The 23,107-nt window shown below is 51.1% G+C and overlaps 2 long non-coding RNA genes across 2 annotated transcripts; both read left to right on the top strand.

The window, feature by feature from the left end:
- Window positions 1-601: 601 nt before the first annotated feature.
- LOC134738302 (uncharacterized) lies at window positions 602-4,577 on the top strand. Its single transcript, XR_010123979.1, has 2 exons — window positions 602-720; window positions 3,063-4,577. It is a non-coding gene; the product is annotated as an uncharacterized LOC134738302 (long non-coding RNA).
- Window positions 4,578-14,480: 9,903 nt separating this feature from the next.
- LOC129014176 (uncharacterized) lies at window positions 14,481-22,508 on the top strand. Its single transcript, XR_008494157.1, has 3 exons — window positions 14,481-16,782; window positions 21,825-22,072; window positions 22,278-22,508. It is a non-coding gene; the product is annotated as an uncharacterized LOC129014176 (long non-coding RNA).
- Window positions 22,509-23,107: the final 599 nt, after the last annotated feature.

The raw sequence follows: 23,107 nt of genomic DNA, 5'->3' as shown, positions 1-23,107 counted from the left end.
ATTTGTTTAGTGTCTTCTGTAAGCCTGGATACCTATCATGTTCTCTCTTTGTTTTTTATCCTGTTGTGCTTTTCCTCTGCAGTCTCAGAGAACTTCTCCTATCTGCCCTTCACATTTACAGATTCCATTTTCTGTAGTTCCAATTCTGTTCTTTACCATCTTGATGGAAATTAAAATTATACTACATTTTTAGTTTCTTTGCAGTCTTTCCTTCTCTCCTCTGGTTTGTTTTTGATTTCCACCTGCCTCTCAGCCAGCAGCCTTCTCATTTCATTCTTTCCATCTTATTTTTCAACTCTCATTTCTTAGAGTGCGCACTTTAATTAAATGAATTGAGTACAGAGCAGATGTGGTCTGCAAGTTATTTATGTTTATGTGATAAATCTTTTCAAAGGAATTACTTTTCTCTGCCCTTTTAGGGCCACATTCTCTTCCTTGCCTCATGCAGAGTGTTTTCAAAAGCTCTGTGTATTTCCAAGTATATGTGTGTGCATGTGGGTTTGTGTGTGGGGGTGTGTGTTTGCTTTTCTCTGTACTCCTACTGTAAAGATGAGTGTTTTAAACTTTTTTAAATTTTATTTTTTTTAATTTATTTATTTAGAGACTGGGTCCCACTATATTGCCTGGGCTGGCCTCGGACTCTTGACCCCAAGTGATCCTCTGGCCTCAGCCTCCCAAGCAGCTGGACTTATAGGCAGGCACCACCACACCGAGCTAAAAGTGAGTGTTTTATAAAATCTTATTATTTCCCCCCAAACAAGGAGAAGGAAATGGATTCTCTTTAGGTCACTCTTCTCCTGGATGTTGCTCCAATTGTCCTGTCGTATTTTAGGACTGATTAATGCAATTTCACATCACCAGTTGGCTATGAACACAAACCGTCTGTGACATGTCTCCTCACTTGTCACCAGAGGCACCAGCCAGTAGTTGAGCTGGCTGCAGGTTTGTGTGTGTGTTTGTGTGCAAGTGTCCCGTTCTTTCCCCACTCCAGGTAGAGCATCCAAGGGCCACTACCAGCTCAGGGATCTAGCTGGGACAGCTGTGTGGGAGTTGGCTGGGGCCAGGCCCAGCAGGGAACCTTGCCTCCTTTGCACCAAGGGCTAGCTCTATTTGCCCAGTGTCCAGGGTTTCCTGGCTGTTCCTGTAGGTATTCAACATAGTTATGATAAGACTTCTGCCCACACAAACAGGAAAGGAGGAACATGGTATTAGAGAGAACTGATTGAGGGAGGAACTCCTCCCACCCCACCCAGCTCAGTTACCTACTTGACATGGCAACCACATACCCCCACCCCAGCCCACCTCCCAGTCAGCTCCTTCCCAAGGCAGTTGATAGTATGGAAAGGGCTTTCCAAAGATGCCCTGCAAGCCCCGTGTCCCACCATCTGCCCTAATTTAGGGTCAGTACATTCTGCCAGGACCTCATCTACTTCTCATAGTATAGTTTTGCTTTCTCAAGCATTGGAGTTGTGAATCAGCCCTTGAGGTCTTCCTTGAATCTGTATCTTGCACACTTTACAGCAATCCCCAGCTTTCCTGGCACGAGAATGTACCTTCTCTGGCTTTCAGTCCAGGCCAACAGGCGTTCTCTTCTTTCCTAGTCTTTTGATCAATTCAGCTGGGATCTGGGAGGGAGGAGAGTTCTGCACCAGCATAACAGGATATTGTGTGGGACTCTTCCTCCTGTTCTGGAATTGCAGCTAACACCCAAAGCTGAGTACAAAAGGCACTGGGGACCCTGCCTTCTGCATTCAGAGAGTTGTCAGTGGGTGGTCAGCAGCTAGTACCGTCTCCCTCCCGCAGGGCTGATGGCTCTTCTCTTATCAACCACCACCACCTCCCACAGTGACTGGAAGAGGAGCAGGGGATGGAACGGTCGGTTGCCATGTGGGGAGGGCAGTGTTTGTGGTAGAGGCTGCTTGCTCCCCTCTTCACGGGAGATGATGAGTGGGGTGGGTGCCTTTCCTCCCTGATAACATAGGATAATTTCTTATAAGAAGAGACAAGCATACCATCCCACGGGGGGCATCTGCTTAGTCTGTGAACCCCCTTGTATACCTCTGAGCTGCCTGAGTTGGGGAAGAGGGCAATACGAGACAGATGGTGGGGTGGAGAGAGAGAGCTGTGTGAGGTGGCTGGGCTCAAGTGGACAAGCTGGTGTCCCACCCATGAGGGCGTCTCTCTAGGGCTTGAGAGAATGCACAGGCTGTCCACGAGACAGTCACCAGGGCAGAGAGGAGGGAGTGGAGTAGCCAGAGAAGCAGTGACAATCCACGTAGGAGAGGACATGTGAGAGTTGCTTCCAAGTCCCTCTCCTGGCCCCCCAGTCACTGAGAGACTAGAAAAGTGATAGGGAGGCGGATCTGGAGCCGGATGCTCCCCTCCATTGTGGCCTTGTTGGGGTGGGAGGGCCAGTCACCGTTCTCATCTGGGCAGAAGTGGGAATGGCAGGAGAGACAAACCGGAAGTCTTGATTACCGAAATAAGACAGTTCTAGTAGATGAAAGTGACAGCAGAGTTGTGGGACGCAGCCACGATGTCATTAAGATCCCTACCACCCAGCAGGAAAGGGATTTCAATAGAGCACAGTTGACTGTGTGTGTGTGTTGGGGGGGAGATTATTAACAATTTCACGTCTACATCCTGACAAATTGAGGCCCTACAAAAAATGTGCTACATTTGAAAAAAAAGTCCTTCTTAAAAATAAATGAGAAAGAAAACAGCTTTGGAACTTTTTAGGGGTAGAGGATTGCAAAAATGTGGGATGGGAACATGTGGGTAGTGAGGATAGATGGAAGAGACTTTCAGCAGAGGACCCAGGGGGTCGAGAAGCTAGTCCTTGTTCTCTGGCTTGCAAGTGACAGAAGCCCAACTCACACTAGCCTGAGCAAAAATGAGGATTTATTGGAGGATCTTGGAGCATCTCACAGAATCTAAGAAAGAGCCCAATAATTGAGCCAGCAGAGGGGCGGGGATGTGGGTGGGCCTTAGAGATATCTGGGACCAGGGATTTGCAAGCCACAGCAGCCCCACCAGGTTCTTGTTTTTGCTTCTTGCTGCAGGTCAGCCTCATTTGTTTTCCCGGAAGACTGGTTTTGTCTAAGACAGAAAATATGACCACTGACAGCTTCTGAGTGTTATAACTTGGAGGTTATGTCATGAGAAAGAAGTGAGTCTCGGTGTCCCTGAGTCTGAAAACACAGAAGAGGGGCCTCCCTGGCTGTGATGAGTCCTGCAGAGGAACAGGGCTGTGCCACCCTAGAAGAAAGAAGGTCAGACAATTGGGATAGGTGTTCCCAACAGGAATCTAACAGCCTGACATCATGGCCTTATGCAAACATGAGATTCTGATGATCCCACCTTCCCTCCACTTCCCAGGAGTCATGTCAGCTGCAGAGGCCCTGATGAAACTATGTCCTTCATCTCTTGTGAAGCCTGTGGCAAGGGCAACAACAACCACAACAGTAATGCTAGTAGCTAGCATTTATTATGCACTTTGCGTCAGGCCCTGGGCTGCACTATACATGGATTTTTTTTTTGAGACGGAGTCTTTCTGTGTCACCCAGGCTGGAGTGCAGTGGTATGATCTCGGCTCACTGCAACCTCACCTCCGGGTTCAAGCAATTCTCCTGCCTCAGCCTCTGGAGTAGCTGGGACTACAGGCACGTGCCACCACACCCAGCTAAGTTTTGTATTTTTAGTAGAGACAGGGTTTCACTGTGTTGGCCAGGCTAGTCTCGAACTCCTGACCTCAAGTGATCTGCCTGCCTCGGCCTCCCAAAGTGTTGGGATTACAGGTGTGAGCCACTGCGCCCGGCCTCTACATGGATTTTTATTTCATCCTGACTGCAGCTGTCTTACTCCCCTCACTTTGCAGATGAGGATGCAGAGACAGGGAGAGATTAGGAGCCCAAGATCACACAGCTAGTGAGGGGCAGTGCAGGCACTCTGCCTAGGTCAGTCTGGTTCCCAATTCCCTGTTTTCCATCATCAAGCTCCCTAGCCTGCAGGATTGAAGGTCTGGCCCTGGGCATTCCCAGAGGAGGTGGAAAAGTTCACTGGTCTGGTGGATGGTTCTGCCACATGGACTTACAAGGCATCACAGCCAGAGCCTGAGGAACTTTCTGGGGCCTGTGCCCTTCACACCACCAGCTGTGCTGCCACAGCGTCTCTAGAGGGTCCTCATGAGCACCTGGGTGGTGATGCTCCTGTCTGTAAGCAGCTGCTGTGGTCAGTGAGTGGCTGCATAGCTGGGTCCTCCATCCTGGTGGCTTTGGGGACAGTATAGGCCCTGGTTCTCTTCTCCCTCCGTTCTTTACCTCCTTTCAGTCTCTTCCCTTCTGGTTTTCCCCCTTCCTAGACTCCTGGCTTCCCTGGGCCTGCTGCACCGGCTCTGGCTAGGTTGGAGAGGGCTGCAGGCAGGACTGTAGTCAGCAGAGGGCACCAAAGCCTCTCAACACACCCATGGCCCAGGCCTGGCCCAGAAGGAGAGCGCTGAGAGCCAGGACAGGCGGGCTACGTGCCCTGTGGATTCCCCCATTTCCCATGCTTCATCCGGCCATGGGCCTGCAGTGCACTCACAAATGTGCATATAACCTCCTGTGTGTGTGTTACACTCATCAAATTGTCTCTGAATTTGCTTGACTTCATGTGTTCCTGTGTGTGTGTATGTGTGTGTGTGTGTGGTGTGTCTGGTGTATCTGGTTCCCCACGATGCACATTTGACAGCCCCACAGTCAGGGTCAGGGCACAGGAACAGATACTGTGTCTATAACAATCTATAACACTGATTTTGTTCATCTCAATAAATGTGAGAATGAAATAAAAATTAATGTAGAATATTTTGTACATCTCAATAAGCCACTTTCTGGGGGCAGGCATTATAATTCTAGTCTCTGTTCTACTGTGTGATAGGTAAAGAATAACTTTCCACACAGGGAGAGGAATGGACAGCTACCCAGCCCTCCCACTGTGCCAGGCCTGGGCTAGAAGCTTTCCATCTAGGTTCCTGGTTGACCGTACTAGCAGTCCTGTGAGCCAGGCAATAGTAGTCCCATTGTACAGATGAAGACAGTGAGGCTCAGGGAAGTTAGAAAACAATTTCACATCTATACCCCAACAAATTGAGACTATACAGTAAGTGTGTTACACTTGAAAAAAATCTTAAAAGTAGAAGAGAAAGAAAACAGCTTTGGAACTTTTTAGGGGTAAGAGATTGCAAAATGTGGGAATGGAACATGTGAGTGAGGATGGATGGAAGAGGCCATCAGCAGAGGACCCAAGGGGTTGAGAAGCAAGTTCTTGTTCTTCAGCTTGCAAGTGACAGAAGCCCAACTCACGTTAGCCTGAGCAAAAATGAGGATTTATTGGAAAGATCTTAGAGCATCTCCCAGAATCTAAGTAAGAGCTCAATAATTGAGCCAGCAGAGGATCACACAGCTAGGAAGTGGTCAAGCTATGATTTGGTTCCTGTCCCTCCAATTTCAAAGTCTATGCCCGCTTTACACTTTCTAAAGCTGCCCTCTCAAATTTGTGTTTTCCTGCCATGCAGACCCCACCAAAGATGAACTTGAGAGCAGCCTGGTGAAGTATCAGGAGCAGCAGCTGCTCATGGCTAGAACGACTGAGCTGAGAAATTCATGTTGACAGACAGTTTGTGGCTGATTTCTATGCGTCAAAGAATAAGGAACTATATTTAGCTGCTTGCTCTGGGCTAGTTAGCTGGTGGGGAGTGAGGGCTCAGACTGGGGGAAAGAAAGAGGAGGAGGAGGATCAGGAGGAAGAAGAAGAAGAGGAAGAGGAGGAGCAGGAGGAGGAGGAAAAGAGAGAGAAAGAGAGATGCCCAGTTGTCTGCTGTCTGGCCTGGGGTCCTTGCCCTCAGAGTTGGGTCTCTGCAGCAAGCTTTGCATGGAATTGTGGTTGGCGGGGCCTCTTTATAAAGTTAAGACCTGCCCATATTACTAGGCTGGTGGGACAGAGAATAAGAGCCTGAAGAGGAGAATCTTCCAGGCTTTCAGATCTCTTCTCTACACACATGACGTTGGTGAATGAGTCGTTCTACACTTGGGGGTTCCGGAGCTCTCTAAACCAACACCCGGCACAGCTCAGATCCAAAGAATAGTACTCAGCACTGCACATACATTCTTGATGGCATAAGGGTTAGCTTTGTCCCTTTGATTGACTTGACCTCAGTCTTCTCCTCCTTCTAGGTCAGGAAAGCCCTTTTCTTCCTCACAAGGGAAAATCAAGGCACTTGCCCTGGATGGACTTGGGCTTGGATTTCCCAAACAAGCTGCTTCCCAGAGGAAGAGAGAGGCAAGAACCTGCCTCCTCCTGCCACAGATATCTGAGCTCTGCCAGGCCTGCCTTCCTCCTCCGTGTACCTTGTCCTCTCCACATGTAACCAGTGGGGCTGGTCCCTCATCCTTCTTTCCAACCTGCCACCACCCTCTCCCCTCCAGATTCCACTCACTCAAAGACATCAGGGAGCAAAGTTGAGTATACTGACAATTTGGTTGGGAAGATTCAGAAGATGGTCTCATACCCCACGGAGACGCATGAAATCCTTCTTCCATAGTTCTCTCCAGCCTCTCCCTGACTTCCTCCCACATAGGTCTCCCACTTCCCTAGCCCCTCGTGTCCCTAATTTGCCTACCCAGCTCCTTCAAGATGGCAGCACAAAGGGTCACCTGTGACCAGGACTCAGCTTCCTGAGAAGGCAGTGGAGAGTATAAATTTATGGAGACAAAACTTTTCTCTATTTAGAAGTAGCACAACAAACTTTCTGGGACTCTGAGTGTGAACAGCTTAGAAAAACGGGACATGAAACTGAAGCCCAGCAGACATACCCATCCCATCCACCCTGCTGATGACCAGGAGCCAGTCCCTTGCTGAGAGCCTGGGTTTCCTTGACCGACACCGAGTGATACCTGAGTTCTCCCAATGTTCAGGCAGGAGCTCTTTGTTCCAGACTGTGCTGTCTTGATGGGGAGGCACAGTGATCCCTGGGACAGAGGCCAGGGAAGGGCCCTGGAATTCCCAGCTTGGTCCTATGCTGCTCAGTTGACTCTCCCGAACCTCCAAGCCAACTGATTCTGCTCTGCCCCTTTAGGGAGGCTCCCAGCTGGGCCCTGGAGCAAATGCTGTAAACCCACAAATCTGCTCAGGGTTTTATCCCACCTGGGGCCCCACATTGGTGGGAGAATGGGAGGTGGATAAAGGCAGTGGTGGCTCTTTAAAGAAAAAAAATGCCCTGGTTTGTAGCAGTTGCCAGTTTCCATGGTGTAAATACTCCCACCACAGCCAATTTCAAGCTATCAACATGATGTCACTGAATGCAGAATTAAGAAAAGGTGTGAAAATTTCTTTTTTTTCCAGCAAGCTGACTTCAGCACACCAGTGGACAAGGTAAAGTGCCTGAATCCGGGGACTCTAATCTAAAGGTTGTACTGAATTCAGCCAGGTAGAACCATGAAACAGACTGCTAAGTCTGCACATCCCTTTCTCAGGTTGATTTAAGAAGGGAGAATAACTCAAGGGAGCGTTATGAGGGAATTTCAGAAACAATCAGATCACTTAGCAATTGAATTGTCTAAATATTTTTTCCTAATTTAAAGTTGCATGTCATGTGATTAATTGGACAATGCATTATTGAATTACTGAGGGATTTAATGCCTAAATTGGAGAAGCAATCAAACATTCACATCTTCAAGTAGTTGATGGACACCTAAGGAGGTATTCACATGATGGCTGGGGCTAGAGGGCATGGGAGGCCTTGTCCTAAGTGGGCCCTGAGCCTCTATTGCAAGCTGCCTCATGCACCATGGGCCCCAGCTAGGCCTGGGCTGCACCCTCCTGGGCCCCCTCTGCCGCTACGGTCTTTGTTTGTCACTCTCCAGTTTGTGTTTTTGTCACTAAATTCTTCTATTTCTGCCCTTGGCTTCCTCCACTCTGTCATTTCTTCCCAGTCTCAAGCTGTCTCTCGCTCTCTGTTTCTGCCTTTGTCTCTATTTGCTGTCTCACTCTGTCTTCCTCCCTCCATCTGTGTGTTTTGTTTTGTCTGTGTCTCCATGTCTCTCTTTCTCTTCTCTCCATGTCTCTTCCTTGCTGTCTGTCTCCATTTCTTTTGGCGTCTCTCTCTTTTCTACACACACACATCCCTGGCCTTTGTCCCCCAGTCCCATGAGCTCCTCTCCTCCCTCCTTCGGTTTCCACTTCACCCAGCTGCATTCTGAGCCCTGGCTCCACATCTATCTTGGCACCATGCTGCCAGTCAACATCCCTTCCCCCAAGCTGATTCTGCCCTGCCTCAGAGCTGGGACCTGTACTGTGAACCCACAGACATACTCAGGATTATGGCGCATGGTGGGAGGGGAGGCCACGGTCACTCTTTGAAGAAAATGAAACCCCTGATTTGTAGCATTTGCCAATTTCTGTGGTGTAAATACTCTTGCCATGGCCGATTTCAGACAACCCACTGAATGCAGAATTGGAAGAGATGCACAAATTTCATTCTTTTGAGCCAGTGCAAGCTGACTTCAGCACATCACTAGGCAAGGAGAAGGGGCTTCCTGCATGCCTGCGGGGGCTGGGGAGAGTGCTCACATGGCTGGCTACAGAGCAGCCCACTGTAGCCTTATAGAGCTCGACTTTGGGCCAACAGCCCACTCCAACCTGGTTCTTCCTTGTGGCTGACTCATAGAAGTGCTCACCTTAGGATGGGGCAGGAAGCCCAAGGACTCACTGACCTCTAGACTTAGAAGGAAGACTTCCTAGATGAAGTGACTGGGCTAAGTCACAAAGCAGATGAGAAATTTTGTGTTGCCAGAGTACACTTTTTTTTTTTTTTTTTGAGATGGAGTCTCGCTCTGTTGCCCAGGCTGGAGTGCAGTGGTGCGATCTCAGCTCACTGCAACCTCCGCCTCCCAGGTTCAAGTGATTCTCCTGCTTCAGCCTCCTGAGTAGCTAGGACTACAGGCATACACCACTACACCCAGCTAACTTATTTTATTTTTAGTAGAGAAGGGGTTTCACCATGTTGGCCAGGCCAGTCTCGAAGTCCTCACCTCAAGCCCCTCGGCCTCCCAAAGTGCTGGGATTACAGGCAAGAGCCACCATGCCCAGCCCAGAGTACACATTTGAGGCTGGAAAAGGTAAGAGATGGTATCAAAGAGGCAGACCGAGGGCAGGATCACTGAGGTCTTGAATACTGAGTGAAGGGGCCTGGTCTTTTCTTATTGGCATTGAGGAGAGTAACATGATTGAATATGTTGCCTTAGGTTGGTTCCCTGCCCCCACTAAACAGGCCTTTTGACAAGGATTTGGGTGTAGTTGTTTGTTTGGAAGATGATCCCAGGCAGCATGTGAGGGAGTAGGGAAGTGAGACAGGGAAGAGAAAAAGGTAGATAAGAGTTACCCAGCAGCTACTGCTGTGGAACACTGAGATTCAGCCCCCTGTGGACCTTCTGAGTGTACAGAACAGGTCTCAGACTTGTCCCATCGAGGGGTGGGGAATCTGGGGTGTGTATCCACCAGCTCCCCTCCCTTCCTTCAAGGGCTGCTCCTGGGGGTGAATCCCCCTGGTATTCCATGTGGGCCAGGTTTGGTCCAAGGCCAGATAGTTCTCTCATGAAGAGATGCAGAAGCCGGAGGCATGGGTGTCAGGACAGGAGGCGGCAGCAGCCTGTTACGGTAAGGACTGAGTGGTGTCCTGTGGACTGGGCAACACAGAGGTGGTTGTGATTTTGGGGAGGGCAGTTTCGGTGGGATAAAGGGGAGTGAGTTACAGGGAGAATGAGAGAGAAGGACACACAGAGACTATGGACTACTCTGAAAAGTATGGACAATGGGAAAACTGTTGCATGGTCGCTGGGACTGGTGAACAGGCGAGCTTGGGTCTGGTTATGGAGTTGCTCTGAGCCAGGGAGACAAGCAGGCAGACCTGCAGGAGCAGCAGCATGTCACCCCACCAGCTGCCAGACCCGAATTGATGGAAATGTAGAGGGAGGCCTCCCCAGGGCATCCCAGCCTGCACTGATTCAGACTGAGCAGCCAGGGCACTCAGCTGACACCTCACACTTCTGTCTTCCTCCTTGGGAATTGTGGATTGGCTCGGCATGACCCAGTTCTGCAAGCATTTATTTGATTGATTGGAAGCAGACAAGGTCCCTGCTCTCCAGGGGAGCAGACCCCATGCTAAGCATCGAGCGGGTGGGAAAATGAGAAAGACCTACTGCATAGTCGATGGGAGAGGCAGGCATGCAATGACAGATGCATGCAGTGGACTGTGGGGTGGGCACCAGTGGTGCCACCATTGAGCATGGTGGAGGCTGGAGAAGAGGCAGCTGTTCTGTCTGCTCTGGGGAAGGTTTCTTGCAGCAGCCAAGTCTTGAAATGTGACATAGGCTGAGAGGCAGAGAAAAGGGGGGACAGGTATTTCTGGATTTCAAAGGCTTCCAGCTTGCTTAAGCCTTCCTGATAGCTGGGTATCACACACCCTCAGGCCGATGGGGCTCACTGACTCCAGAGACAGGCCTTCCATAGCCAGACCCCTCCTACCATCCTGTGATGGAGTCAGACTGCCCTTGCTGGGGAGGTGTCAACAAGAGGATACTTGGTAGGCAATGAGGAGGGCCACAGCAGGCAGGCAGCTGCTTTCTTTGGTTAGGTTCTTCGGTGTGGTAGGCTAAATAATAGTCCCCCAAAATATCCACATCCTAATTTCCAGAACCTGTGAATGGCAAAAGGGACTTTGCAGATGTAATTAAGTTAGGGATCTTGGCCAGGCACGGTGGCTCATGTCTGTAATTTCCGGAACTTTGGGAGGCCAAGGCAGGAGGATTGCGTGAAGCCAGGAGTTCGAGACCAGCCTGTGCAACAAAGTGAGGTCCCATCTCTACAAAAAAATAAAAACAATTAGCTGGGTGAGGTGGTGTGTGCCTGTGGTCCCGGCTACTCAGGAGGCTGAGGTGGGAGAATTGCTTGAGCTTGGGAGGTCAAGGCTGCAGTGAGCCATGATGGTGCCTCTATACTCCAGACTGGGTGACAGAGTGAGACCCACCTCAAAAAAAAAAAAAAGGGATCTTGAGATGGGAAGATTATCCTGGATTATTTGGGTGAAGGTCAGAGGAGGAAGTAGGAGATGTGACAATGGAAGCAAGGTTGGAGTAACATGAGAAAGCGGCCACTAGCCCAGGAATGCAGGCAGCACCCAGAGGCTAGAAAAGGTGAGGAAACAGATCCTCCCCTAGAGTCTCCAGAAGGAACCAGCCCTGAGGACACCATGACTGAAACCCAGTGAAACTGACTTCAGACTCCTGGGCTCCAGAACTGCAAGAGAATGAATGTGCATTATGTTTATGTTAAGCCAACAAGTTTGTGGTAATTTGTTACAGCAGCTACGGAAACAATACACCCGGGAAGCAGACTCTCTGATGATGTGCACACGGGAATTTGCTTGAGGAGTGCTCTTGGGGGCGTGCCCCTCACCTGTGAGGAGAGAAGAGCAGAGGTGGGCAGTTGCAGGTGATTCCCTGGGAAGCTCCAGGGCTGTGGTGGCCTGCGGAGTTACCCCAGATTGAGGCAAGAGAGCCTGGCCCAGGGACTCACACAATCATTGGATGAGGCTTCCCTGTGCAGAGGATGTGGCCTTAAATGGGGCAGCTCCTTTTGGCCAAGAGCAGTTCATGGAGAGGGACTCAACTTTGAGCCCTCGGCCATGCTCACCTTGGTCCTGAAGCAGGCCCCAGGGGCACAGCTATGCATCCCCAGAGCTGTGGAAGGTGCATCTCTCTGAATCTTGTTCCTTTGCTCTATGGGCCTGGTAGTTTGACAACTTTCTAACATCCTGGACTTCCTGATCTATTGAGGAGTTCTGCAATGCATCCACATCTCTCCCTGGGCAAGAAATTGGGCTTTGAGTCCCAGTTTCTATAACTGTCATTAAGTGTTTTACATACACTGCTGTCTTTAATCCTAGGAATAACCATAGCTATTAGCCCCATTTTACAGATGAGCAGACTGATACTTGAAGAACTTCAGTGAATGCTCAGAGTCAGAGCTGGGATTCTTCCTAGGTCCGCCTGATACCTCTTCGCTGCCCTGTGACTTTGCCTCATTGTCCACCCTTACTCATTAGCTGCGTCATCTTGAATAGAAGACTGAACTTCTTTTGGCCTCAGTTTTTTTAAAAAACAAGACTCTAGTCTCTGTCCTGCCTCTCTCCTAGGACTGTTCTCACTTGGCTTCAGGAGAGAGATGTATGCAGGCTTTGCACCTGGGCCTGAGACTCTGCTGCTATGACTCCCTGGATCCAGCGAGTTTGCTCTTGCTGTACCTCCCTTCGCCCAGTCCCCCAGTAGCTCTGGGCCCCTGGTCCAGGGGAGAAGGAGAAAGCAGGACAGGTAGGGGGTCTCATCTGAAGGTCTCTTCTCTGGTGCCTTGTGGTTTTCAAGTATGACTCACCCCTTTCATACCATTTCCCCCAGCACTGGGAATTATGCAGGACTGCCGTGCATGGTTACATGGTTCGTGTGCCAGGCATCAGCCAAGGGTGTGGTGGGGATTGAAACCTAGCCCACGCCGGGCACTTTTTGCTTAGCACAAAGGCACCATCTGCCAAGAGGCTGTGTCTGCGCAGAGGGGCCTGTCTTATTTAATTCTCACAAAAGTCTTGCCTGGGTTCTCAGTGGCCCGGAATTATATGTTGGCTTTGCAGGAGCCCAGGGCTGGAGCTCAGCCCTCAGACCCTGGCATTCAGGGCAGAGAACGGGTGGTGATGGATGTGTAGGAGGGAGAAGCAAACCCACACCCAACTCATAGTCACATCCCCAGAAACCACTGATTCTGCAAGTCCCTCTGTGGGAGCTGTCCAGGTTCTCCTGGAGACAGGCAGAGGGGGCGGGGCCCCAGGACTCCTGGGCTGCTTACCTCAAAGCCCTTGGCCCAGTCCCCGTGCAGACTTCTGGCACAGAGGCCCGCATCCCAGGCTGAGCTCCCTGGGGCCAACCACAGAAGGTCCAAGTGCTCTGCGTTCCTGTCTATGTTTTTAATTACCCCACTTACTTTCCCATTCATCTTTCCGTTCCCAGTCCTTTCTGTACAGCCCCCAGACTAATGTGCCTCAAATCCTGATCTCACTGAATTCCTTCCCTGGCTCAGAGACTTCCATGGCTCCATTCTGTCCAGGCTCGGCATTTAGCGTTCATACACACACCCCTCTCCAAGGGCGACGGCTGTTCCTCTTCTCTTCTCTCCCCTGATTCCCTCCGGGCTCCCTGTCATCTCCTGTCCCGCCACCTCCCACCTCCAGACCCTTGGCCAGACTGTTGCCTTCCTGGATCTCCTTCCTTACTCTCTCCTTTCCACTATCTAAATATTAACTTTCCTTTCAGGTTCCCCTTTCCTTTCAGGTTCCCCTTTCCTTTCAGGTTCCCCTTTCCTTTCAGGTTCCCCTTTCCTTTCAGGTTCCCCTTTCCTTTCAGGTTCCCCTCATGCAGAGCCGAAGCACAGCCCTGGCATCAGGTGGGAGCATGGCCCAGGGCAAGGAGCTCTGGGAGTGCAGCCTGGGGCCTTGAATGACTCGGAGGACTGGATTTGAGGAGGGCGCCTCCTGAACCTTCCTCTGTCCTCTAGAGGGACTGCACCAGATGGCAGCTTCCTGTGAGCGGGAGCCCTCAGGTCAGGAATTGAGGGCGCATCCAGCTGTGAGCCAGGGGCCATGGAGCAAGGCTCACCCGCTTCCCAGGAGTTTCTCAAGGGCTGGGCTGTCAGGTAGAGAAATTGAAGCTCATCAGACCCCTCGGCCACGGCTGCTTCAGGCTCCTAGGCGACTCACCTGCCTGTAAAGATGGTACCAGGAGCTAACAATTGCTGGTGAAGTCTAATATGGGAGCTGCTAGCCACACGTGCTTCTGAGCATTTGAAATGCTGCTGTTCCCAATTACAATGTGTTAAAGGTGTAAAATATATGTCAGATTTTGAAGACATTGTGCCAAAAGTAAAATTTTTATTAATTATTTTATATTGGGTCCATATTGAAACTATATATATGTGTGTATATATGTGTGTGTGTGTGTGTGTGTGTGTGTGTGTGTGTATATATATATATATATATTTTTTTTTTAGATGGAATCTCACTCTGTCACCCAGGCTGGAGGGCAGTGGTGCAATCTTGGCTCACTGCAACTTCCACCTCCCGGGTTCAAGCAATTCTCCTGCCTCAGCCTCCCGACTGGCTGGAATTACAGGCATGCGCCACCACGCCCGGCTAATTTTTGTGTTTTTAGTACAGACAGGGTTTCACCATGTTGGCCAGGCTGGTCTTGAACCCCTGACCTCAAGTGATCCGCCCGCCTCGGCCTCCCAAAGTGCTGGGATTACAGACATGAGCCACCATGCCTGGCCCATATTTAAACAATATATTATGAATATATTGGGATAAACACATTTTTTTCACCTGTTTTTTTTTTCTTTTTAAATGTGGCTATTAAAATTTTAAAATACACTGTGGGTCACTCACATTCTGTTTCTACTGAACACTGCTGGTCTTGGGCGTAGAAAACCACAGGAGAGGTCCGTGGATGGTTTTTCACAGTGAAACAGGTAATGTTTAGGAATCAGGTTGAGGAAACGGAGGAGGCCTCTGATTCCAGCCCCACACAGCCCTGACCGTGGCGGGGGATGAGTGCTGGCCTAATGACCTGCCCTGTGGCTAGAGGGCGTGGCTTGCACAGCTGCACCCTGTGCCACACCGGCCTGGTGAGGCAGAGCGGTTCCCTGCTGGTGAAGCAGCAGCTCCCTGGGTGAGCCTGTGCATGGTGAGGGGATGGAGACCGAGAGCCCAGGGAGGAGGCTGAAGGACAGATCCTCTCCAGACTGCCCTCATTACCATCCGGGCAGATGACTCATCTGAGGTCCCTGCTCTCCTCAGGCCATGATGAGGGCCATGATGATGACCACTCACAGTGAATCACACTGAGAATGTGTGTGTGTGCTGGGGGGCAGGCAGGATTCCCAGCCAGGAAAGGAGGAGTAGAGGCGGAGCATGGGTCCCACTGCACCTGCTCACAGGGTCCTAGGGCTGCTGGGAAATGCTTCTGGGGAAACCCGAGGCTCCCCTGGTCCCAAGCTCCTTCCCCAGCAAATCTGCAGCCAGAGTACAAGGCGTAGGGCCTCTGAGAGCCATGAACAACAGAGTTGTTCTCTGTCCCCCTTTCAGACCCAAAGCAGCTCTGGGCCAGCCAGTTAGGCTTCCTCCCTCTCAGCAACACCTCTGCCCCAGAGCACAGAGATTGCCCAGGACTCTGGCAACCTGGGCAGGGTGCCTGGTCCCTGGGGCAGCCGGGCCTCCCCATGGAGTCCTGGGCTTGTGGAGGAGGAGGAGCGCCCTCTGTAGGCTGGCACACACAAGTGCAGGCTCCACAGGAAAGAGGAGATGGCTCACCGTGGAGGCTGCACCTTGTGGCTGTGGGAAGCCACAGATCCTGCAGAGGTCCTCTCTCCTGTGGCTACAGCTTCTTGGGTTACAGAATAACTGTTAATTCTGAACCTGACTCCTGCTGTGGCTTTCCAACAGCTACCATTTCTTTGAGTCGAAGTTTGCTGGGCTAAATGCATCATAGACATAGCCATATTACAACCTGTAAGGCAGGTATTGTTATTTCTGATTTCTAGGTGAGAAAACAGAGGCTCAAAGAGATTAGGTATATTGTCCAGGGTCACACAACTATTACCTGGGGCCTGATTCCAGAGTCCAAGGACTAACCAATTCACACTGCAGCCCACTTAGGGTCTGGCCTTCTAGGAGGGAAAGAGAGGTGTGAGGACAGTCAGGGAAACAGCTCTGGTGACCTTCAGTGCGGCGACCAAGATGAGGTGGGGATGATGGAGAAATGCAGAGGATCCAAGCCATGGGATGGAAGTGACAAGAGGCCATTGCTTTGAGTTCCCCTGAGAAGGCGTTTGTCAATATCTCCCCAGCCCGGTTATCACGGGCTATTTCTTGACATCTTGACATCACCCCCACCCCACACACATATGGCAGCCCCATTCCACTACACATGCACCGCTAGTCAGCCATGGGGCATACACTGGGATTTCATGCTGTCCTCCATTTCACAGAGGAGGAAACTGAGGACTAGGGATTTCCCCAATCTCAGACCATCCCACTGATCACTGGCAGACCTCAGGCCCACCCCACTTACTGAGTTAAACTGGAGTGCATACTGAGTCTGCCAAGGACAGAGAAGTCGGGTGGTGCCTCCGAGCCTTCTTTAGGCCTGTGGTTGGGGGCCTCACGCCTCCTCTCCCCAACACAACAGACTTTGTATCTCATATTCAAGTTTACCACCCCTCCTTGTCCCTTTGTTCTGCCAGGTTCTCTAGCCCCCCTTTCCTATTGAGTTAGGAGTTTTGAGAACTCATTGTCACCAACTCCCCCCACCATCATCTTCATCTTCTCTGCCGCTGCTCTGTTACCCTCATCTCATATTGGTCACTACAATGACCTTCACTGCCCCCACCACTCTACCATGGCCTCTAGCACTTGAGCCGCCACCTTGATCTTCAGCATTACCAGCACGTCCTGCCATTGTCATCATTTCTGTCCTTTGTGATGGCAGCGTCACCATTTTCCTCCTCCCCATGACTTCCACCCCTCACCTCTGCACTGCCATCCTCTCCACTATGACTGTCACTAACATGACCTCTGCCACCTCCACTTCATCTGCAGAATCACATCCAGTATCACCTCCACTATCGCTGTCACCACTGCCGCCACTACCAGTAAGTATCTCCATTATATTTGCCCTCACTACCGCCGCAGCTCTCATCTCCTCCAAGCCCATTTTCACCTCTGTTGTCACCATTATCTCTGTTGTTCACGTCACTGTCATTACCAGGAACTTCATCACCCTCACCTCCACCTCTGCCATCTTCTCAACTATTTCCAACTCTGTCACTTCCACCATTACCTCTCCCATGACCCCCGCCACCTCCATCATCCCTATCACTACTACTTTCCCCACAAAGTTCAGTGCCTAGCATTGATCCTGGGACTTGAGTGAGGAGCCCGGGCAGAGAAGAATACCCTGCCTGGCTGACAGACATCCTTGCCCAGATTTCTCAGAGCAGAGCGTCGGCAAGCCAGGTGTCCGAACAATCCCTCCTCTTGACTCGAGAGTTGACCCTTCCTCAGGATGCTTCTGACAGGAGACAATTCAGTCCTCCATGTCAGCCATGCCCGTACCTAAAGAGACAGCTGCTGTCTAGTTGAAAGATTGAGGCCATTAATCTGGGCTGCCCTTGTTTGCATAATGATTGCATACATTTGCATCCTATTTGCTCCCAGCCTCTGAATGCTGCACTACCGGTGTTCGGGTACCATTTGCATATCACTGCAGGTGAGGGTCAGACCTTTGAGACTTTGGCTCTTATTAACTCCCTAAAGAAATTCTTTTATGTGCTGGCTGAGAATAGAACTTGGAATGCTTAATTCTAGAGTCAGTCAGCTGAAGGCCTCTAAGGTGGGAGGGTAGGGAGGTCTATTCCAGAGCTCCTGGAAGGAGGGCAGCCATTGGTGTGGTCCAGGAAGGAGAGTAACAGGAGAGTCGACTGCGGAGACAAGCTCTGCTCCTGGACAGTGCCCTGCACAGTCACTCCTGTCCTCTCTGGTCACTCACTGCGAGGACTTCCTTGAACTCCCTCTAAGTTGAAGGAAGGGGTCAAACCAGCTGATCACTAATCCCCCTTCGTTAAACTCCTGTTCTGAACTCAGGTGTTCTCATTCCTGACCGCACTTTAGAACCACCTGGGAGCTTTTGAAAAAGACCAGTGCCCTGGCCCCACCCCCAGATATACCGGTTTAATTGGTGGGCCCTGGGAATTGGTTATTTTTAAAAAGCTCTCTTGGTGATTCTAATGTGCGCCCAGACTAAACGCTATTGCTTGTGACTCCGCCCTCCTGCGCCTGCCACCAGCCTCCCTCATTTCTGGTTGTGAATCTCTTCCCCACTACAAGCTCAGCGAGCACCAGGGTCTGGCAGGACAGTGGAGCTAGTGCTTTTGTTTGAGGTCCCAGAAATAAGTCCTTTTCCCTCTTGAGCAGTGTGGCTGATGGCACTTGGCACCAACTGGAAATTCCCTCCTCTCTGCCTTGGTCTTGTTCCATCCATGGGGTCTCTGCCATGGGGGCTGGTCCAGAGAAAGGTCGGCAGGGGCAGGGATAGGAAAGAGAGGCTACTCCTGCACAGCCCTCCTCCACCCTGTCTCCCAGAGCTGTGCAGCTCTTTCCTCACAACACTTGGCCCACCCCAGCTGCCCAGGCTTTGCTGCTGCTGCTTCCATGTAGGACCTGCCAGCCCCATCTTGGGTCCCCACACTCACCCCTGCAGACTGACTTCCTGCAACCCCAGATCCCCAGGCCACTCCCCATCCTGGAGAAGGAATGCAGAAGGAATGTTCAGAGCTTTGTTTCAAAACAAGATGCAGTAAACATGGCTGCATCTGGGCCCTCCCACACTTACTGGGGTCATCGAAGGCATAGAGAGGGACGAGGGAAGTAGGACAGAGCCTCCTGCAGACACCACCCCCTGTTATCCAGCCCTGGACCATCTTGGCCCATCGGTGGGGCTTCAGCCGCCAAGGGTGGGGTGGCCTGTGAGATGAGGGCCTCCTCTGCAGAGGACTGGACAGGAGACTTAGTGTGGGCTGCGGGAGGATGGCAGACGCCAAGTGAGGCTGTGGGCAGGGAAAGAGGTGAAAATGGAAGCTGCCCATGAGCCAATACCATGGCATAACGGTGGGGCCCTGGGGTTCGCCCATCAGCATTCAAATCCGGACTTTGCAAATCACTAGCTGTGTAACCCAGTGCCTCAGGTTCCTCGCTGGTAATGAGAGGGTAATGACTGCACCTGTTTCTGAATTTGAATTCAGTCATGAGGGTGAAATCAGAATAAGAATTCTGATTCTGTTAGATAAAGCATGTGAGTGCTTAGCACAAGGCATGGAACATGTTAATTACCCAATTAGTACAGCTTCTGTATAATTGTGAGGGCAGGGGTCACGTGCCCTTGTTCGTGACCTCCTGAAGCTCCAGCCCACCAGCTGTCCTTTGGGGTTGGGTCCTGGGCAGTGGAGGCCCTTCCTAGTAGCTATGTTCTTCCTCCTGAAAGGAGGGAGTATCCCTTCCTCCCCACTGACCAAAGGTCTGGTGGCTTCAGGCCAGGACTGGGTTCTGCTGGCAAGCCTGAAGGTGGGTGCAGAAGCCCACCTTCTTTCTTCCTCTCTGAGGGGGGAAACACAGACCCTGGGGACCAGAGAACTTGGAGTTTTATCCACGGTGCCTCCGTGCAGTTGTTAGTGGGTAGAGAGCTATTATCCTAACTCTAGGAACAAAAAGTGGCCTTGGGGGTCATTCAATGTAGCCAGAGAAGAAGGAATAAATGAATGAATTCTCCAGGGAAGAGGCTTAGAAGAAGAGTGAAAGAGAGGTGAGGGTGAGAGCTTGGAAGGAATGCAGCCAATCCAATCCAAGCTTTCATATCTGGCTCAGGACCAAGTTTTGGAAAGCTTGGATGGGGCCTGGCTGCTTCCATTTTCTTTATTTCTATGCTCATGGCCACGGTGATTCATTTAAAGATATTATGTCTAGGCCTTGCTCATTGGAAGTGTGCTGGGCACTAGTTTTTTCAGAATGAATTAGTCACTGTTTTCATCTCCACCATGATTGCCCTCACCACCAACGCCATCATCAATATCAGAGCCCTCCTCACTGCAATCCCCTTCAGTCCCTTCCTTGAATCTCATCTTTTCCTCTGGCACTACTTAAGGAGTATCATTAGAGACCGTCAGTTTTTGTTGGCAGAATGAAAGTCAGCACTATCGTCACCACCACCAGTGATGCCATCATTACCACTGCCAGATTCTATGTCACCTCTGCCACTGATGTCACCATCACTACCACCTCCACCAACATAAATGACATCACACCTCTGCCACCAACACCGCCATATAATTAGCTTCACCACCATCACTGACATTACTACCACCATCACTGATGTCTCCGACATCACCGTCACCATCACCACCATCATCACTGACATTACTCTATTGTATTATTGTCATGGAATCCTTGAGGTGTTCCTTTCCAGCTTGAAACCTGTGTGCACAGTGACGCCTTTGCCTGAGTTTTTCTCGGGCCTGCTGGGCTTGTTTGCCCATTCAGCCTGGCCGGCTGCATTCAGCTTGCACTATTGGCCTGGAGTCCACATCTGCCAAGGGAGAGCCAGACATGGAGTGTTGAGGGGTGTGTGAACGAGTGAGTGTGGGGTCTGGCCACTGCACACAGCCAGCCAAGCATGCCAGCTGTGGTGGGAGGGGAAGCTCCAGATGCTGGCATGGGTGCTGGCTGCAGCTGGACCAGGAGTACCACAGACAGCATCCATGGCTGGCACAAGGGAATGCAGGGGTGCATGGAAGCTTGGAGACGCCAAGAACCACAGAGCCCCAAAGAGGGTGTCACAGCCCTGTCTTGGGGAGCTCCTAGGTCTGGGATCCGCAAAAGGCTATAGCTCTTCTCTCCTTCTCTCTTCTCTCCTTCCTGTCACCTGCAACATGGCAAGCAAGGGGTGGGTTTCAGCCCTGTTTGTGTTATAACTCTTTCAACCCTGCCATTCAGTGGGTCTCAAGTTCTTGTCCCACATCCAGGAAGAATGAGGTATGTGGACAAGTGGAGGGTGAGCAAGGCAAAGGGTTGCTTTATTGAGCAACAGAACAGCTCAGAGGAGACCCGCAGTGAGTAGCTCCTCTCCACAGGCAGGTCATCCGGTAGTCTGCCTGAGGCTGGCTGAGTCTGGGGGTTTTTATGGGCTTCAGAGGGGAGGAAGTGCATGCTGATTTGTCCATGGGCGGCCATGGGCAGACCCAGAAAAAGCCCCATAGGTTGTCACTCCAGTCCATGGAGCTGGCAGCCTGGCCCCTAGTCCTCAGACCGTCCCTGGCCTGAAGGTGGGGTTTCACCAGGATCTTCCCCTTTCCACCCAGGATCTGCCTGCCTCCTGCTGTCATTAACTGCCATCCACGGTGCCCAGGCTGTTCATGATGGGGGGTGCCTGAAGGCCCATGCTGAGCCATCCTTAGCACCCCCTCAGCCTCTCTTCCATGCTTGTCAGTGCCCAAAGTCCAGAGGGGGGCCAAGAAGGCATGGGGCTGGTGTGTCAGTGCTGCCCCAGGTGCGCACACACCTGGCCGGGTTGTGACAGCACCTGGGCTCAGCCACAGCTTTGCTCCGAAATCAGAGTGGGCACCAGGAGTGGGGAGAGGCCAGGCAGTGGGAGCAGGCAGTTCTGAGCCTGTGAGGGCATGGGGGTTTGCAGGGCCCCCAAGAGTGCAGAGATGCCTGGGTCCACAGCCATGGCAGGGTGGCTGCAGCTGTGCCAGGGAGGGTGGGGCTCCCACCCCTCCAACTAGGAAGAGGGCGGGGCTTCTGCCTGTTTCTGGCTCCCACTGGCTCCATGGAGCGTGCAGCCCTCACTGCGCCTCCCCCACAGCAGCTGGCATCCTGGCAGTGGCTGCTCCAGATGGGCTGCCACTGCCATCATTAGAGCAGTCCAAATGGTCTAAGACAGTGCTCAATAAATGCATGCTGAAATAAACTAGACTGTCATAACACAAACTTAGGCTCTAGGATTTCAATGCTTCCTATAGTCCTGTCTCCGGAATGGACCCTACTAGAGAAAAACAACACTGGGCTGTATAAATGATAAACTAAGTGAGCCAGAGAAGCGGGAATAAATGAATGAATTATACAGCCCAGTGTTATTTTTAAGGACCTGCATAGCAGCATGGTGGGAAGATCCTAATCTACAGTCTGCTGGGCTGGGAGTACTGCAGATGAGCTGAGAGAAGCTCCACTCTTCCAAGATTGTTACTTTCATCACTCCATCACCTGGGATTTATCTGAATCTGGATCAATTCGGTGTCAAGACTGAATCCACCTCGTCCTTAAGACCTAACAGGTTTTCAAATATGCACCCTAGTAGACAAGAGGCTTCTTGCAGATAACACAGGAAATGACGTGAGGTTCAAGGAGGGGGGCTTGAGAGGGGTGGTGGGGGGAGAGGGCTCTGGGATCTGCACCCAAACTTCATCCACTGGGCTCCTGGGAAGGACTGTGTAATAATGGGGCTCCAGTGATTTTAAAAACAGATTTGGCAGCAAGTGGCCTAGAAGATGAGTTCTTAAATGTTTGTTTTGAAATAGATGTTTGGCATTGTATGTAGGTCCCAACCAAAAATAATCGGCCATCTAAAGTCACCAGCCTAAAAGAAGCATTAGAAAATGTTCATCTGATGTTTCTATTGATTCTTCTCTTCCCAAGGCCAAAACTAGCTCAGCAAGATGTCTTTTACTCTGGTTCTCGGCCTCTCTGGCAAAATGCAAACACAGTTTCATCCTTGGAGAACTGTCTTTCATGCAGGAACCCTTATTTAAATAAACTGCCTTCAGAACATAAAAGCAAAGGAGAAGTGTAGTATATGAATTTACCCATGTGCCTCCCAGCCCAGCAAACACGAGCTCTTTAGCCACGCAGAGAAGATGTTGCTGGGGGGACAAGCCCTCATTCTTCAGCATTCCCCCGCAACCTTCCAGCAAAGATACAGCAGCTAAGAGACTCAGAGCTTGCCCTGGATGGGAGACTGTCGCCTAAGGGGAAGGAGACCAAGCACTCATTGGGGACATAATGGCTTTGGAGTGATGGTCACTAAGAGTGCCAGGATGGGAGCAGAGGGAGGAACAGTTGGCTAAAGAGTGAGAGGGATGGTCATGGCTTACCTCTAAGGACCAGTTCACAGAAAAAGCAAGGGATCCCTCCCACCCATGTGTAATGTCAGCTCTCCTGAAAACTTGTAGTCACTGGGCAGGGCAGTGTGTATGTGTGTGCATTTGTGTGTGTGTGTGTGTGTGTGTGTGTGTGTGTGTGTGTGTGCGTTGCTGAGCAGCTCTAGGGGCACCCAGCCAGCCCCAACACTTCTGCAGTTTCAGCCTCTCTGGCCCATCTACATGTCTTCCCTCAGAGGGGCCAGCTAGAGCATGGGGCAGGCTGGGCAGG

The sequence above is a fragment of the Pongo pygmaeus genome, chromosome 16, assembly GCF_028885625.2.
Source record: "Pongo pygmaeus isolate AG05252 chromosome 16, NHGRI_mPonPyg2-v2.0_pri, whole genome shotgun sequence".
Classification (NCBI taxonomy): domain Eukaryota; kingdom Metazoa; phylum Chordata; class Mammalia; order Primates; family Hominidae; genus Pongo; species Pongo pygmaeus.
Note: the sequence above shows the minus strand (reverse complement) of the source record. Positions and strands in the feature narration are given on the sequence as shown.